The sequence below is a fragment of the Balaenoptera acutorostrata genome, chromosome 8 (genome assembly GCF_949987535.1).
Source record: "Balaenoptera acutorostrata chromosome 8, mBalAcu1.1, whole genome shotgun sequence".
Lineage (NCBI taxonomy): Eukaryota > Metazoa > Chordata > Mammalia > Artiodactyla > Balaenopteridae > Balaenoptera > Balaenoptera acutorostrata.
This window is the reverse complement of record NC_080071.1, coordinates 84616182-84633761: the sequence shown is the minus strand read 5'-3', so window position 1 is coordinate 84633761 and position 17580 is coordinate 84616182. Positions and strand designations below refer to the sequence as shown.

Below are 17580 nucleotides of genomic sequence, written 5' to 3'. Positions count from 1 at the left end.
GCCTCAGTTATTCTACTATTGATCCCATCTAGAGTATTTTTAATTTCATTTATTGTGTTTTTCATCATTGCTTGGTTCCTCTTTAGTTCTTCTACATCCTTGTTAAATGTTTCTTGCATTTTGTCTATTCTATTTCCAAGATTTTGGATCATCCTTACTATCATTATTCTGAATTCTTTTTCAGGTAGACTACCTATTTCCTCTTCATTTGTTAAGTCCAGTGTGTTTTGAGCCTGCTCCTTCATCTGCTGTGTGTTTTTCTGTCGTCTCATTTTGCCTATCTTACTGTGTTTGGGGTCTCCTTTTCACAGGCTGCAGGTTCGTAGTTCCCGTTGTTTTTGGTATCTGTCCCCAGCGGCTAAGGTTGGTTCAGTGGGTTGTGTAGGCTTCCTGGTGGAGGGAACTAGTGCCTGAGTTCTGGTGGATGAGGCTAGATCTTGTCTTTCTGGTGGGCACGTCCACGTCTGGTGGTGTATTTTGGGGTGTCTGTGGCCTTATTATGATTTTAGGCAGCCTCTCTGCTAATGGATGGGGTTGTGTTCCTGTCTAGCTAGTTGTTTGGCATAGGGTGTCCAGCACTGTAGCTTGCTGGTCGTTGGGTGAAGCTGGGTCTTGATGTTGAGATGGAGATCTCTGGGAGATTTTTGCCGTTTGGTATTACGTGGAGCTTGGAGGTCTCTTGTGGACCAGTGTTCTGAAGTTGGCTCTCCCACCTCAGAGGCATGGCCCTGATGCCTGGCTGGAGCACCAAGAGCCTTTCGTCCACACGGCTCAGAGTAAAAGGGAGAAAAAATAGAAAGAAAGAAAGAAAGAGGCTATAATATAGTGAAGTAAAATAAAGCTATTGTAAGGCAAAGCTATACAGACAAAATCTCACCCAGAAGCATATACATATACACTCACAAAAAAAAGGGAAAGGGGAAAGATTAATCTCTCCTGCTCCCAGAGTCCCCCTCCTGAATTTGGGCTGATTCGTTGTCTATTCAGGTGTTCAGCAGATGCAGGCACGTCAAGTTGTTTGTGGAGCTTTAATCCGCTGCTTCTGAGGCTGCTGGGAGAGATTTCCCCTTCTCTTCCCTGTTCGCACAGCTCCTGGGGTTCAGCTTTGGATTTGGACCCGCCTCTGCGTGTAGGTCGCCTGAGGGCGTCTGTTCCCCGCCCAGACAGGACGGGGTTAAAGGAGCAGCTGCTTCGGGGGCTCTGGCTCACCCAGGCCGCGGGGAGGGAGCGGTACGGAGGAGGCGGGGCGAGCCTGCAGCGGCCGAGGCCGGCGTGACGTTGCACCAGCCCGAGGCGCGCAGTGCGTTCTCCTGGGGATGTTGTCCCGGGATCCCGGGACCCTGGCAGTGGCGGGCTGCACAGGCTCCCGGGAGGGGCGGTGTGGAGAGTGACCTGTGCTCACACACAGGCTTTTTGGAGGCGGCAGCAGCAGCCCCAGCGTCTCACGCCCGTCTCTGGGGTCCGCGCTGATCGCCGCGGCTCGTGCCCTTCTCTGGAGTTCGTTTAGGCGGTGCTCTGAATCCCCTCTCCTTGCGCACAGCGAAACAAAGAGGCAAGAAAAAGTCTCTTGCCTCTTCGTCAGCTGCAGACCTTTTCCCGGTCTCCCTCCCGGCTAGCTGTGGTGCGCCAACCCCTTCAGGCTGTGTTCACGCCGCCAGCCCCAGTCCTCTCCCTGCGATCCGACCGAAGCCGAGCCTCAGCCCCCAGCCCCACCCGCCCCGGCGGGGGAGCAGACAAGCCTCTCGGGCTGGTGAGCGCTGCTCGGCGCCGAGCCTCTGTGCGGGAGTCTCTCTGTTTTTCCCTCTCCGCCCCTGTTGCTGTGGGATCCGCACTGATAGCCGAGGCTCGCGCCCTTCTCTGGAGTTCGTTTAGGCGGCTCTCTGAATCCCCTCTCCTTGCGCACCAGGAAACACAGAGGGAAGAAAAAGTCTCTTGCCTCTTCGGCAGCTGCAGACTTTTTCCCCGGACTCCCTCCCGGCTAGCTGTCGTGCGCTAACCCCTTCAGGCTGTGTTCACACCGCCAGCCCCAGTCCTCTCCCTGCGATCCAACCGAAGCCCGAGCCTCAGCTCCCAGCCCCGCCCGCCCCGGCGGGGGAGCAGACGAGCCTCTCGGGCTGGTGAGTGCTGCTCGGCGCCGAGCCTCTGTGCGGGAACCTCTCCGCTTTGCCCTCCACACCTCTGTGGCTGCGCTCTCCTCCGTGGCTCCGAAGCTTCCCCCCTCCGCCCCCCGCAGTCTCCGCCCGCAAAGGGGCTCCTAGTGTGTGGAAACCTTTCCTCCTTCACGGCTCCCTCCCACTGGTGCAGGTGCCGTCCCTATTCTTTTGTCTCTGTTATTTCTTTTTTCTTTTGCCCTACCCAAGTACGGGGGGAGTTTCTTGCCTTTTTGGAGGTCGGACGTTTTCTGCCAGCGTTCAGTGGATGTTCTGTAGGAGCAGTTCCACGTGTAGATGTATTTCTAGTGTATCTGTGGGAAGGAAGGTGATCTCCGCGTCTTACTCTTCCGCCATCTTCCTGGTTCTTGTTTTAATATATGATATAGATATAGCTACCGATACATAGATTTTACTGATTCGATTACTTCTAATGATTTTTTGAGTTTCTTGAGTTTTCTGAGTAAATGATCATATCATCTGCAACTAATGATACTTGTATCCATATCCTTTCCAATTTTTATACCGCAATTCTTTTTCCATTGATAGTGGTCATCTCAGTTTTTAAGAGGAAATTTTCCACTGCTTCTCATTTTGTATAATTCAGGCCTTTAGTTTGATAAAGACATATTAAAGGCTTATCTTTCTCTTACCATGGTTTAAATTTTTTTCTCATAAACAATGGGTGTTGAAATTTTTACTTTTGAACAAATTATTATAGTGAATTATGTTAATATATTCTTATCAGTGAGCCATACTTATACTACTAGAATAAAGACCACTAGATTATTTTGTATTATTGTACTCTTAATGTGCTGCTGAATTTCCTTCACTAATAGTCTGTTGAGAATTATTTTGAATACACTTTTAGGTGGGTACTTTTTTGATCATTGCACATATATGAATACGCTAAATTCCTCCTAGAACTACAGTTTTCAGGAGCCTCATGGAAATAAGGGCAATAGCCATGTTTTAGGCTAGCAGAAATTCTTTTATGACGTAAAGTTTTATATGAGAGTGAGCTTAGTGCTATTCTTCCCAATCACTCAGATCGGAAGCAGCGGCATTGCTCATCATGCGGAGTATGTCTCCTCTCACTTCTCCATTGGCAGACCGCTTCCTACAAATAGGGTGTATCAGCGTGACGTCCCTTACTGTCCACTTTTCTTTTATCCTCTTTGTTTCAGCATGGATTCAGGGCAGCTTCCACCTCCACCACAAGTCTGCTCTCTTCCTTCCATTCTTCAGTTGTTGGTCTTGCTTTGTGAGCTTTCTCAAGATCTACATCTGGTCCTCTCTGCTTCTTCAGCAACCTTGTGTGACCTTCCCTTCCTCTGCCTGCCCTTTCCTCATAGTTTGTTCTCTGGTGTGAAAGACGTCTCTTGGTTTCTTTAGTTGTGAACGTATGCACTGCATTTGTTCTCCTGGATGTCTGGTTAACATCGTCTTCATCACCATGGTCAAATCCCAAGAGCAATATTTTTGTTGTTATTAAATCCTAATTCTGACAACCAATTTTGGTGTGGGCACATGACCCTGTGAAAGCAATATTTCCTTTTCCCTGTCGGTATGAGAAACCAAGGCTCATCATTTCCCCTTTTCTCAGCCATATAATATTGTACATTAAAGAAAAAGATTGCCGCATTCATCATTAAACAGCTCTATCTCCATCTTCTGTTCCTTTCCTGCCCTGGGACCTCTGTCAGGGGAGAAATCACCTCCCCTTGTCCTTCTTCGCTACTGACCTGGCTATTTGTAGCCTGCATGCAATATTTATAAGATAAAATGTCAGTGGAATTGGATCTAACTCACCCTGTAAAGAATGTCACCAGAAACTGGACAAATACCTTCTCAGGCCCTTTCATGCCTGGCAGCATCTACATTTTCTGAGATGCACGTCTACTCTCTTCCTTTTCCAGAGCTTCCTTATCTTTCAAAGCTCAGCAAACATCCTGTCTTTTTAAAAAGACTTCTCTGACTGCCAAGCACACAGAGAAGCCTCTCTTCTCTGAGTTCTTTAATTCCTTCTTTCCTTTCTTCTGTGGTGGTATGCTGAGGGAGCTAAAGACATGCATCTAGAGACAGACTGCATGCATTGGAGTCTCAGTTCTGCAACTCATCAGCTGGAGAACCTTGAGGGCTAGGCTCTCAGTGTCCTAACCTAAAATAGAGGACAATTGTACAGTATTTTTAAAAATTGTTTTTAATAATAAAGATGGCTTTATAGACTTGTTATTAGCTTAATTAAATTAACAAATGTTACTGATAGATAGGAAGCATTATGTAAGTGCTAACAGTTATTTATAAATACCTATTTTTTGCATTTAGCATTTAGCACTACTATGTACCAAGCACTGCCTTGAGCATGACTGTGTATTTAGCACCACTATGTGCCAAACACCGCTAGGTGCTTGAGCCAGTGCTTTTTCTTGGAGGAAGATGTGGTTCCAAAATTCTTTTTTGATAAATTGTATGGTATGTTTATTTTTAAAAATAACTTCATTGAGGTATAACTTTTGTACAAGAAAAAGTACGTATTTAAAGAGCACAGTTTGATGAACATCGGTAGGTGTATATTCCCATAAAACACCACCACAATGAAGATAACAAATACTTCCATCTCTCTTAAAAGGTTCCTTGAGCCCTTTTGCAGTCCTCACTTTCTTTCATCCATGTCTCTAGGCAATGATCTGCTTTCTGTTCCTATGGATTCATTTGCATTTTTTAGAATTTATATAAATGAAATTATACCATTCTCTTTGTATCTTTTTTTCCCATTTAGCAAGACAATTTTGGGATCCACCTAAATTGTTGCATGCATCAATAGTTTGCCCTTTTTATTACTTATTATTATTCCATTGTGTGAATATACCACAGTTTGTTTACTCATTGAACTGTTGACAGACACTGGATTGTTTCCAGTGTTTGGATATTACTAATTTAGCTGTTCTGAACATCCATGTACAGGTCTTTCTGTGGTTGCTTTCATGTCTACTGGACTGAAACTCCTGGGTTATATGATAAGTATATATTTAACTTTTCATGAAATAGGCAAACTGTCTTTCACTGCCCCTTGTGCCCTTATTCCTCTTCCTCATATAACTTACCAATATTTGGCAAATAGGTGTTGAAGGAATTCCAGGTATAAGGGGAAGCATGCTTCTGTGGCATACAAGAACAAAGAAAACTTTCCAGTTTTCCTTCATCTGTTAGGTCAAAGCCCAAGTAAATCATGATAAGCTCTGTAAGTGCAAGTTACTGGCCCTTCTCATGCACAATTAGAGCCTATGTCTTTCGGGCAGTGTCTGGTACATGAGAGGCTCACAGAATCTGCTTTTTGAATAACTGTTTGAATAAATTAAATTTGAATAAATATTTATTTTGTGGTCAACCTGTATGTTGATGTGTGAATTTGTTCCTGACAAGTGAATAGAGTTGGAACTTGCTTTTAAAAAAATAGGTTTTAGAATGATGTATTTATTGACATATGTCCTGTCTCAAAAGATAGCAGTGATATAGAAGCAATTGTGATTCTTATTTTATGTGTTGTCCTTACATTGGGTTGTTTGTGTTATATACAGATGTGTCTAAAGCCCCAAAGTAGACTATAACTTCTTATAATTCTTTTTTTTTTTTAATTAATTAATTAATTTTATTTTTGTATTTTTTAAATTTTTGGCTGTGTTGGGTCTTCGTTTCTGTGCGAGGGCTTTCTCTAGTTGCGGCAAGCGGGGGCCACTCTTCATCGCAGTGTGCGGGCCTCTCACTATCGTGGCCTCTCTTGTTGCGGAGCACAGGCTCCAGACGCGCAGGCTCAGTAATTGTGGCTCACGGGCCCAGCTGCTCCATGGCACGTGGGATCTTCCCAGACCAGGGCTCGAACCCGTGTCCCCTGCATTAGCAGGCAGATTCTCAACCACTGCGCCACCAGGGAAGCCCTTATAATTCTTTTGAAGGCAGTTATTCTGTATGTTTGTCCACCATAGCACTGAATACACAACTAAGGAATGCTCTAGCTTGTCATTTTATGTCATTTTATGTCATCTATTTTCGGGGATATGGATACATCAGTGAACAACAAAGGCAAAAATTCCTGCCCTTACAAAGTTTAAATTTTTTTGTGTGTGGGGTGGCAGGCAATAAGTAAAATAAGTAAATGAAACATCTGATACACCACATGGCAACAAGTGTGTTGAAGAGAAATGAAGTAGGATGGTATGGTGATGAGGAAGCAAGCCACATAGACATTGGCAGAGAAACGCTTCAGGCAGAGAAATAAGCATGTACAAAAGACTCGAGGTGGGAGAGTCCCTGGCAAGGGGCATCTGGATAACATCAGGGAGGCCAGTGTGACTGAAGTCAAATGAGGGGCGAGAGGATATGAGCTCAGGTCAGCAAAATCCCAGTGGATGAGGTCAGGACTTCTTGGTCAGTGTAAATATATCGGGGTTCTCTCTGAGTGAGCTGGAAAGATATGGGAAGATATGAACTGATGAGTGACATAATTTATCGTATTTTTTTATCATGATCACGTTGGCTCTAGTGTCGAGAATAGACTGCAGGGCAGAAACAGATCCTTAAGGAGACTGGTTGGGAGTCTATTGTAATTGTCCAAGGGAGAGAGAGTCATAACTTGAACTTGGGTGGCATCAGCGGAGGAGGTGAGAAATGCGAGCAGTCAGGTGATGTTTAAAGCATGTTATTGCAAAGCCTGTAGACACTGGAGTGGCAGTGTGGAGTGGCCAATGGGATATACAAGTCTGGAGTTCAGGGGAGAAGTACAGGGTGAAGGTCTAAATTTTGGAGTCAGCATGTAAAGATGGGCCAGGGTGATAGTACTAAAGGAATGCAGTAGTTCGGGAAGATGTCCAAGGCCTGAACTCTGGAGGACTCTAATAATAAGAGGTCAGAGAGATGAAGACAAATCAGCAAAGGAGACTGAGAAGGAGCAGCCAGTCAAGTAGGAAGAACAGCAGAGTTTAGAGTCCTGGAAAGCAAAAAGTGTTTAAGGAGGACAGATAGGAGGTCAAAGCTGAGGTTTTAAGAGATATGGGGATATATGTATATGTATAGCTGATTCACTTTGTTATAAAGCAGAAACTAACACACCATTGTAAAGCAATTATACTCTAATAAAGATGTTAAAAAAATCAAATCAAAAAAAAAAAAAGCTGAGGTTTTTAAGGATGACCAAGGGATAATGGTATGGAAGGGCCCATGATGAGCAAAGGAGTGTCCACCCCGCCTCTGTGGTAGCTAGCAGAACCAGACCTAAAATAAAAAGTCTGGTAGCTCTTGAGACAGTGAGGACTTTATTTTTAGTTGCAGATAACTACGACTGGAGTTGGCTTAATTAAGTCAGGGATGAGTCTTATCGACTCCTACCTGCTATAGCGCTAGAGGAGCAAGCAGTGTCTGCTGGAGCTGTACATACATTTTGATTTACAACTATGCTATGCATAAAAACCAAGGTGGTGCTTCAACTTACGAATAATACACACAGGTTATGAGTTCCTGGACAACCTGTTGAAAGGGAGAAGTACTGCATTGCTCCCCGGGTTCAAGTCTTACCCTTGTGGTCATGGACTTCAGATGACCTCTTTTGTCTGGTCAGTTAATTTAAGTTACAGAACCTAAACCAGCAAGGAAAGAAGACACAAAATAAGTCTTCTGAGGATGTAAAAAAGATTTCCCAAACTTTTATTGAGTGTTCCTGGGATGTTTGGGAGTTTAAGGATCTCATGTCTGTTTTAAGAGATTATTTTTGGAATCATAATGAATTTAACTGTGGGCTTTTAAAAAAAATATTTTTGTGCCTTAGAAGATGTATTCATCTGAAGAGTATAAGAAGGTCTTTATTTTTTGTTTTAATATTATTCATTTAAGAAAATAGCACTTGTGACAGAAATAAAAATATCATCTAATTCTATGCATTTTAACGTATATATCGAAGGATCGGGACTTCATTGTGTAAGATACTCCCTTGCTCTGATATGGCACCTTTGTTCCATTTAATTAAGCTTTCAAAAAGTGTACACACATCAAATGTGATATGCTACCTATGTTTATAAGATACAGCTCCTGATTTTAATTCTCTCTTCAATTTTAAAATTTAATTGTGAAAACTCCAAATCTCCGTCAACATTCACAGTAAACAGAAGTAATTCAAGTGTATCTTCCAAAATTTACTACTTAAAATGAAAAAAAAAAGTATGGAAAGAATTTAAAGACTTCCCAGAAATTGCAACAGGGTTGCAATTCTATTCTATGCTAATGAATAGCTCCTTGAGGAAAATCAGCTCTCTTATTAATACAACATCTGGCTTGCATCTTGCGTAAATAAAAACCCAAGAACAGGATAGTAGTAATGGAGAAGGGAAGAGGGAGGAAAGAATGGGGGTTTTCTAGCATAATAATCTGTAACAGCCAAGAAATCTAATTAGAAGAAATGTCATCTCAGGAGACTCTCCTCAAGAAAAATTCCACAGGAGAAGGCAAAGCCTCATGGGACCACAACAAAAACAGTGAATCAGGTAATTAAAAAAAAAAAAAGAAAGAAAAGACAACAACTAAAACAGAATGCATTGACTGAAGGACTCCATTCAGTCAAAACGGCGATTATCAATGGCTTCTCTGGGGACCATTTATGACTTTAACCACAGAAATTCCATCGCTTGGTTAATATGTTTTAAAAAGCACTCTTCTGTTCTCATCTGCATGATCAGATTTCTGTTTTTTCCTTTGTGCATTGTCAGTCTGGGAGAAGAGAACATGCCTAATTAAAGACATAAACAGAAGCTATTTCTCATTCTATTACATGGATGAGTGGAATGGTTCCTCCTCTATAGGAAACGCCATTTCTGACAATTTTGTTAGCAGTCAGCTTGATATTAAAGTTGAATGTCAATGATTCTCCAGCTAAATCTCGTTTGAGTTTTCCAGATCTGGAAACTGAAGCAATGAATTGAAATTATGTAGTAACATTGACCAGTGTCAAGAAGTAAAAAAATCAAATGGCAAAATAGTAAAAAAAAAAAAAAAGTAAATAAAAATGAGACTGAGGGCTTTTGGTGGTATTTGTTCTTGTTGTTTAAGGAATCAGTTAGCTACCTTGAATTTGACAAGGTATACCTCGTGTTACCTTTTATGGTACTTTCTTCCCAGATACTATGGGAAAACAGAGTGGCAAAGGGAAAGCCAGTTTCTTGTTTCTGTTCTGCTTAGTGAAATTTCCATAATTCTGGAGACATAAATCGGCCGCTTAGTAGAGTCACACAAATAAGTCTATGTAACAAAATAGATATATAAAAGAAAATATTAGGAAAGTGGGAATCATTAAAAATGAAAAGTAGAATCAATGACACAAAATATTTATTTCTCTAGGTTTCCTAAAATCAGATACATCAGTGTTTGTGTTGATGAAATTTTTTCTCTGCCCTTCTCCTATTAATCAATTTTCTTTTATTTATGACTTGATAAGAACTTTCATAAAATACAAAGTCAATTAGCATTTTCAGTGATATTTTGGCAATAAGTATTATTTTTTCCAATTATATGTACCAATTTAGCTAATAATATACCTTTGGAATCCATAAATTTCCACCCACTATTCTGTTTCTAAGAATTTTTCCTAATTGAATAGCTATGAAGAAACATATGTAAGAAAAGTGTTTATTTTACCATTTTTATAATACTGAAGATTGGAAACAGAACCAAATATTTGTTTTGAATTTTAATATTTTAATTTTATTGGAGTATAATTAATTTACAATGTTGTGTCAGTTTCAGGTCTACAGCAAAGTGATTCAGTTATACACATACATATATTCATTCTTTTTAGGTTCTTTTCTCATATAGGTTATCACAGAATATTGGGTAGAGTTCTCTGTGCTATACATTAGGACCCCCGTCGGTCATCTATCTTTCATAAAGTAGTGTGCGTGTGTTCACCCCAAGCTCCTGATTATCCCTCCCCTCCATGTTGCTCCTTTGGTAACCGTAAGTTTGTTTTTCATATCTATAAGTCTGCCTCTGTTTTGTAAATAAGTTCATTTGTATCTCTTTTTTAAAAATTAGATTCCACATATGAGTGATATCATATGATATTTGTCTTTCTCTGTCTGACTTACTTCACTCAGTGTTATAATCTCTAGGTCCATCCATGTTGCTCCAAATGGCATTACTTCATTCTTTTTTATGGCTGAGTAATATTCCATTGTATATATACTACACCTTCTTTGTCTATTACTCTGGACTCTGGACGTTTAGCTTGCTTCCATGTCTTGGCTATTGTAAATAGTGCTGCAATGAACATTGGGGTGCATGTATTCTTTCAAATTATGGTTTTCTCTGGATATATGCCCAGGAGTGGGATTGCTGGATCATATGATAGTTCTATTTTTAGTTTTTTAAAGAACCTCCATACTGTTTTCCATAGTGGTTCTACTAATTTACATTCCCACCAACTGTGTAGGAGGGTCCCCTTTTCTCCACACCCTCTCCAGCATTTATTGTTTGTAGACTTTTTGATGATGGCCATTCTGACTGGGGTGAGGTGATACTTCATTACAGTTTTGATTTGCATTTCTATAATAATTAGTGATGTTGAGCATCTTTTCATGTGCTCTTTGGCCATCTGTATGTCTTTTTTGGAAAACTGTCTATTTAGATCTTCCCCCTGTTTTTTGATTGGGTGGTTTGCTTTTTGACATAGAGCTGCATGTGCTACTTGTATATTTTGGACATTAATCCCTTGTCGGTTGTATCATTTGCAAATATTTTCTTCCATTCTGTGGGTTGTCTTTTCATTTTGTTGATGGTTTCCTTTGCTGTGCAGAAGCTTTTAAGCTCAATAGGGTCCCATTTTTTTATTTTTGTTTTTATTAGAAACAAACCAAATATTCTCTTAAGAAGGAATGAGTTACATTTATGGTAGCATAGCCATACCATAGAGTATAATTTAGCCACTATGAAGAGATTGCAGGGTCCAGTCAGCTCCAATCTTTAATTGGCTGCTTGTTCATGTAAATCAGTCCCTCTACAAAGTGTATTGTACTATAGTGTACAACATAAGACATGCACTAGAAAGGAATCTTGAAAGGATATTGTCAGGTATAAGTAGAAATTCTAATACTTTATTCCTACATCTCAATTGAATCACTCCCTGAGTTGATCACACCCCAGCTTAAAGATATCAATACCTACATAGATGATCCACCTAAACCTGGATTCCCATTTCCTTGACTTCTTTAGCCCCAGTACCTTTCCAATCACCATCCCATGGCCCTGCACTAAAAGTGTTATATCCTAGATATTGTACCATCACCACTCAATCTCAATGTCAAATATTCCCTTTCTACTACTCTCTATTCAGCTAGCTCATTCTACTACACCTAATTCTGAAATTTTCAGACATCACTGAGAATGGTCCATACCCATCTCACTTGCCATCTTTCTCAAGACAGTTGAAAAAAATTTTACTATGAATTTTCCTAACCTTGTTGTCCCTCTCACTTTAATCTGAAAAAAGATCACCAGTCCTGGTCATCCAGCTTGGGATCTGGACAGGCACATCTGTATTTTTTATCTAGTTTCAGACTTTTAATTTTTTTCATAGAAATGACAAAATTTCTATGCAATAACCTCTCTGTGAAATGCAGTTTCTGCTCCTTATCTGGAATCTCTGTAAAATTAGACTTCAGGAGGAATGTGTATATATATATACATATATGTATATATATATATATATATATATATATATATATATGTATATATACATATATGTATATATATATATATATATAGACACACACATATATACATATATATATACATACTAATATGTCTTTGAGTTAGCTGGTTTGTCATATATCATTAAATATATTTAAACATGTAAATGTAAATGACTCTAAAATGACTCTAAACATGTAAATACAAATGACTCTAAAACATGTAAATATAAATGACTCTAAAAGAGAATCTGAAACACACACACACACACACATGATATAGCAAATAAGTAATTACATTAATGCTGTTAGGAACCAAGATTTTCAGTATAAGGGAAAAAGACATAAGATCAAAATGAAGTAAAAGCTAGTTAATCCTAAATCTGAATTGGAAATAATAGTATGAATTCAGGATACATTTTTATGATTTTTTTGCTTATCTTTGTCCACTAAAAAAGCATGGAAACAATGGTCAATCTGTAGCAAGGATCACCTGTTGAATCCAGATTGTGATTTTTAAATGTCATTTGTCTCCACAAGAAACAGAAACACCATGGAGAATGGCTGATTCCAGGTCTGGGACATAAAATGGACAAGATAAGCTGGGAATAGCATGGCAAATGGCATTATTTTATTCTTTTTTATGGCTGAGTAGTATTCCATTGTGTGTGTGTGTGTCTGTGTGTGTCTGTGTGTGTACACACTACATCTTCTTTATCCATTCATCTGTCGATGGACATTTAGGTTGCTTCCATGTCCTGGCAATTGTAAATAGTGCTGCTATGAATATTGGGGTGCATGTATCTTTTCAAATTAGAGTTTTCTCTGGATATATGTCCAGTAGTGGGATTGCTGGGCCATATGGTAACTCTATTTTTAGTTTTTTAAGGAACCCCCATACTGTTCTCCATAGTGGCTGTATCAATCTACATTCCCACCCACAGTGCAAGAGGGTTCCCTTTTCTCCACACCCTCTCCAGCATTCATTAGATGGAAACCTTTATAATGGATGAATCAAGCTGACAACACCCGAATCCACTGATTAATCTTAACCTTTAAAAAGTCTTAAAGTCTTGGAGGGGTGTGTGGGGGGAGAGAACATTTAAAAAAAAAACACTACATTGGTTCAAATAATAACATCCAGAGTACGGAAATTCTACAAGACAAAAAACTTGGTTTCTTCAAATAATAAATTGCAACCAGGAAAACGAAAGAGGGAGAAACTGATAGAATTGAAAGAGACTTATGAGATATACCAACCAAATGCTATGTGTGGAATATTTTTTTATCCCAATTCAAAAGTATGAACTATATAAACATTTATGTGACAATATTTATGAGATATTTGGGGGAAATATGAACACTGGGTATTTGAGGATATTACAAGTTTACTGGCGGTGATTTTGTGCAACAACGGTATCGTGTTTATGCTTAAAAAAAAGAAGTGCTCTTATCTTTCTACAGGTGTTTTCTTAAATGCTTATAGATGAAATGATATGGTGTCTTGTGTTTGCTTCTAATTATTCTGGGGTATAGGGGAAGTGGGTGGGGGGAATAAATAAAACAGGATTGACAATGTGTTGAAAGTTATTGAAACTGGATGATTGAAATTAATGTTTGGGATTTTCCCCTTAAAGTCTGTTTATGACATCCTGGCAGATTTAAAAATTGTGACTCTGTTTGACTCATGCGCCTCGATACTATGAAACCTTTTAGGGATTATTTGGATCATGATTATGTTGCTGGGTGGCTCTATTCTCCCTCTGTTATTTAAGAGAGGCTTTAATGTCAGCTAAAAAAATATCGGGCCATTCTAATTACCTCCAGGAATCAGAATCTGTAATTAAAAGAAACCACTAACATTAGCCACAGAAGTAGATGGATTTTTAGAAACAAAGTGTGAATTAGAGATTAACCCAAATTGCCACATACCAGATACTTTTAAACTGTATCCATTTCTTTGTGCATCCAATGCTTGACATGTTAAATTAGGCTTTTAAAGTGTGTACTTTATTTTCATGGATCACTAATGAATAAATACTTGCAAGCTTATTTTAAGCAGTGATCCAAATTTTGTGGAATAACTATACTCATTTTTCTCTTCCCTGAATATCTGGTCTTTGCCAAGCAGAGCAAGTGAAAGGGATTCAGTTTCAATTCTCCTACAGGTTAACCCCTTCCTGTTGCTGCTGACCAGACCCAGAGTCTAAAACGGTTGCCCTTTATGGACCAGGGAGGATTGTTATCGTTCCAGTTATTTTCTGCATCACTGGAAATTATTGGACCTTCTTCTTAAGATGACACTTCTTAAAACAATTACAATCCCCCCATCAGCCAGCATGTGCATATGCTTTCCCACCTTGGTAAAAAACGTGTGATAAGCTTTTTAAAAATTAATTTGTATTTTATCAAAGTAGCATGCCTATATACTTTCACATGTCCAAAAGTACTAAAAGAATTTTAACAAAACCCAGTGTTTCCCTCGCCATACTTCCTATAAGTAAAGACCACCAGGAACACACCTGTGGTTGAAAGAGTTGGTTTATTATTCATTGTCATGAGGGAGACCCCACACCATCTGTGGGAAGTCCAAGTAAGAGGGTGTTAATTAAACTCACAGGATTTGAGCTTGTATTAGGTGATTTGAGGGAAGGTTTAAGGAAGTGGGTCTTTGCTCTGGATTGGATGCTATCTGCAAGCAGGGGCAATTCTATGGCTATCATCATAAATTGTATCTTGAAGAAGGGGAGACTAGAGTGAGGCTAGAGCTGAATGGTAAAGAGGCAGTGATCACTCGTATTAAGCAGGAAGGGGGAGTTTGGTCATTCTGTGGCTTGAACAATCCTCATGTTCTGTCTGTGTTCAGATGTGATTATGGAGTAGTCTTGTTTTTGTTTTGATCCATCACAGGCACAGAATGGCCTTGTCTGATGTTGATGCTCTGTGAAGTTTATGTTCGAGGGGAGGACATCATGCCCGCTAGCTCCCAGGTCACCTCCTCTCTTTCTCTCTCCTCTCTTCCGCAAGTCCCGATTGGAACATACAGATATCCATCTAGATCATATGTGCATGTAATCTCATATTGATTTCCTTTTATGTTAGCTCTTTTACACTGGCATCCCACCCCAACTTCTCTTTACCCCCTTCCTAATAGATTTATATTATAATTTTTAGTTAAATGAATATCCAGTGTTTCTTTGATCCCTTTGCAAATATTATTCAGAGTCGAACATCCAGTGGATTATGATGTTTTCCTTCTGTATTTTCTGTCTTTCTTGAGATTGAAGTAGTTGCTTTGTTTTTTTCATTTATCAGGTTATCTTTGCACTTCTTGCTAATTCTTCTGACCTCCTAATAGCTCCATAAGACAGTTCTCCGTAAGGTCAATGAGATCAGTTGATCTACCTAGACTTTTCTTCTCCTAGAGACTTCTTTGTTCTCTCTGGGCTGGTTTTGCTCCAGGTCTTCTGCACGCTATCATCAGGTTACATCTTATCTGAACTATTGTCCTTGGAATTTACTAATCTGGAGTTTGATGCTGTTTTCTGGATGTTATGCCTTGCTCTTTCTTGATTTACTATCTTGGTGTGGAGCACATCCTCCAGTAATTTGATCAGATTAAAGATGGCATCTCTACAGAGGGCATGGAGTAGACAGCCTTCCACATGTCTGTTCCCTGTGTCACACTGCTCCAGGAATGTCTATGTCTGGGGAACAGTTGTCTCCCTAAGATCTCCCTCCACCATTATCTTGAAGACTTTCATCACTTCCCTCCTGGGTTGTATCTTTTCTGTTATGAATCCCTCATCATCTTTTTTCTTGGTCTGCTCTTTTTTAAGGTGGAAATCATCTTCCAGTAGCCCCTTTAGCAAGAATGTAATGGAAGTAAATGTTTTTGGAACTTGCATTAAGAAAATATGATTTATGCTACCCTGGCAGATGATAGATAGTTGGAATATAGAATACACAGTTGGAATTAACTTTTCTTTGGCATTGTAGAGTCATGATTTCATTGTTTTGTTGTTCCTTTTGTTGCTATTGAGGAGTCTAAAGTCACTTGAGTTCCTGATTCTTTGTAGGAATTTTTTTTCTTACTTTTCTTTCTAGAAAATCATAGGATATAATAATAATGAAAAAGGTTGTAATATGGCAAGAATTACCAAAATGTGACACAGAGATACAAAATGAGCAAATGCTATTGGATAAATGCCACTGATAGACTTTCTCCATGCAGGGTTGCCACGAATCTTCAATTTGTAAAAAACATGCAATCTGTGAAGTGCAATTAAGCAAAGCCCAATAAAGTGAGGTCTGCCTGTACTTTGAGGAGCAGCTCTAAGTTGGCAAGTGTGTGTTGACATAGTTTTCAAAGATCCACCAGAATTTTTTCAATCTAAGAAATTTAAGAATAATTCAGAATTGTGATGGCATCTTAAACCACCTAGATCACTGATACACCTATACCCTTCTGAGTGGTCCTAAACACGAACTTGACAAGGAACTTGAGCATCACTCATAGTGTTGCCCTTTACGTATCAGGACAGGACATCAGCCCAAAAGGGACCTCACCCACTTTGTCAAATTGCCTGACCACATCTGGCTGCAGCGGCAAAGAACTATCCTCTATAAGTGGCTGAAAGTGCCTCTCTTGATTAACCAGTTCACCCAGGCCTTGGACCACCAAAGAGTTACTCAACTGCTTAAGCTGGCCCACAAGTGCAGACCAGATATGAAGCAAGAGAAGAAGCAGAGGTTGTTGGCTCAGGCTAAGGAGAAAACTGCCAGCAAAGGGGATGTCCCCACAAAGGGGCCACCTATCCTTCCAGCAGGGGTTAATACTGTCACTACATTGGTGGAGAAGAAGCTTTAGCTGGTGGTGATTGCCAATGATGTGGATCCCATCGAGTTGGTTGTCTTACTGCCTGCCCTGTGGCATAAGATGGGGGTTCCCTACCACATTAGAAAAGGGAAGGCCAGGCTGGAGATCCATTCCACAGGAAGAATTGTACCACTGTCACCTTCACACGAGTTAACTCAGCAGACAAAGGACCTCAGGCTAAGCTGGCGGAAGCTATTAGGACCAATTACAATGACAGATATGATGAAATCTGCCATCACTGAGGAGGCAACATCCTGGGTCCAAAGTTGGTGGCTTGCATTGCCAAGCTGGAAAAGGCAAAGGTCAAAGAACTGGCCATCAAACTGAGCTAAGTGTACAGTATTGAGTTTTCTATACATAAAAGTAAAAAAAAAAAAAAAAAAAAAAAAAAAAATTCCTTCAAAAAAAAAAAGAATAAATTAAGATCATTTGAAAAGGCTAAATAAACAGGTAATTGGCTGATCCCCAGGATGTGAGGAAATAGGAAGAAAATATATTTATTGAGCAAGAACTATGTGCTCACCACTATGTATAATGTCAAAATGACCTTGTAAATATTATTATCTCCATTTAAAAAGTGGAGAAACAGGCTCTGAGAAATTATATAACTTATTCAAGGTCTTTTAGCTGGTAAAATGAAAAGGGGTGATTTAAACACAGGCTTGTTGAGTTTCCAGTTCATTATTTCCGCTATACCTTGAAATTGTCCTAGACTAAAGGAAATTAAAATTTACTATGTGGAATAAATTCCACAAAATGCCTGGTAATGGGATATGTTCCCTACCAGTGAAAATGAACTCTTTGATATGTAACTGAACCCATA

General features: G+C 39.8%; 1 pseudogene; it reads left to right on the top strand.

Annotated features, from left to right (window-relative positions):
- Positions 1-17089, top strand: part of LOC103019873 (60S ribosomal protein L7a-like) — a 91983-nt pseudogene extending 74894 nt beyond the window's left edge.
- The last annotated feature ends 491 nt before the right edge of the window (positions 17090-17580 follow it).